Source organism: Helianthus annuus, chromosome 4, assembly GCF_002127325.2.
Source record: "Helianthus annuus cultivar XRQ/B chromosome 4, HanXRQr2.0-SUNRISE, whole genome shotgun sequence".
Taxonomy (NCBI): Eukaryota; Viridiplantae; Streptophyta; class Magnoliopsida; order Asterales; family Asteraceae; genus Helianthus; species Helianthus annuus.
The window spans coordinates 208,220,072-208,221,838 of record NC_035436.2 but is presented as its reverse complement, the minus strand read 5'-3'; positions in this window follow the sequence as shown (position 1 = coordinate 208,221,838).

The window sequence follows — 1,767 nt, the reverse complement described above, 5'->3', positions numbered from 1 at the left end:
GCAACAGATTCCTATTGAATACTGAACCAAACAATCAAGCCATTATCAAATGTGTGAACGGTAAGGAATTTGAAGTTCTTTTGACTAAACATAAAGATGCGTTTGTGTTCATGGATGGTTGGGAACATATTGTAGCTAAACTATCATTTACGGAGGGTTGTTTTCTGATGTTTAAGCAAATTGACTTGTATTCGTACTTGTTAACACCCTTTAAGAATATGCAAGACCATCCGATCTTCGGATCTAATGTTCCTTTATTTACCTCCATGTCTACCGAGAAAACGATAAGCAATGTTGAGTACTTCTGTCAACGCTTCACACAAGAGTCCAATGATAATTTGGTGAGTATACAAACTATATTTTTTCATGGTTTTCAATAACAAATTTAAGTTATTTCAGCTGGATGAATATACGCAGATAATTCTTGCTGATTTCGTTGAAGATACAATACGTTTACCATCTATTAGCAAGTTAACATTCAAGGTCCATGTTAATTTGTGGGACAGTTTTGATGTGATGATTCAGAAAGACCGGGATACTAAGGTGTATTTTCTTTACGATTCATGGGACAATGTTGTGTCTTACGTACATATATACCCGGACTATTACTTTGTGATGAGGTACATTTTTAAACAAAATTTCCAGCTGATTGTTTATGACTTGAATGGTTGTGAGATTCTTGTGCCGAAGCGTGTATCTACGCTTGCTGCTGTAAACATACCTAACCAGGTCCTTTAAATATTGAAATACAAGACACCGATGTTGAAACCGATCATGAAAACGATGAGGATGAATCTGATCCAGATTATAATGAATTAATAGATGATGATTCTGTTGATGTTTCTTCTATCTTAACTAACTCTGATAGCGATGGAATGTATGATGAGGAAGACGTTGAAGTTTCAGATTCTGAAGAAGATAAAAAGGGTGATCCGGACTACAATCCTATTGAGTTTGAATGGAAGTACGACAGGCGTTTTGTAAGTTAAGTTATTGTTCATATTTTACATATATTAAAATAGTAGAAAAACCATAATTTGTTTTTAGTATTTAATTTTGCCGTGTTATACCACTCATAATCTAATATTTTGCTTTAATTATTGATTGTAGCGTCTTAATGTAAATGTTGCTGAAGCATCCAGAATTGACATGACTATGGAGATGTACGTCCAAAACTTGGCTGGAGTGGATACGTTGATTTCTTTTCGTGCTGATAAACACGGTGGTGGTTTTCGCTATGAGGCTTTGGAATGGCGTACGAAATTTACGAAACCAAATGGTATCAATTCTCCTGCTAAGTGCACGTTTGTTTATTGCCCAGTTCAAAACAAACTGATTCTGAAGAAGGTTGTCAAGTAGTTCCTTTCAAACTTTTTAAACAATATAACTATAATTTAGGTTTCTTTTAATTTTGTTGGTTGGCTACTCTCTAAACATCATTTTGCATCTTTATCCTATAATGTGTTTTGAATGTATTAACATATCTTGATGTAGACCTTTCTTTACTTCTAAATGGTATATAACTTACTTTATGATGAATCCGTTATATGTTTAATGTTTAATTTTTAATATTTATATCTTGCCAATGAAAATATGATTTACAATATATTTACACAAGTGTGATTTAAGATTTTTACATCAACATCCACTATAATTTCAAATGTGAGAATATTTATAAGAATTTAGGTATCAGTTACAACAACACTGTTATATTTTGCAATGAAAGAAGAATTAAACATATCATTTGTCCAACATTAGATGAAAATA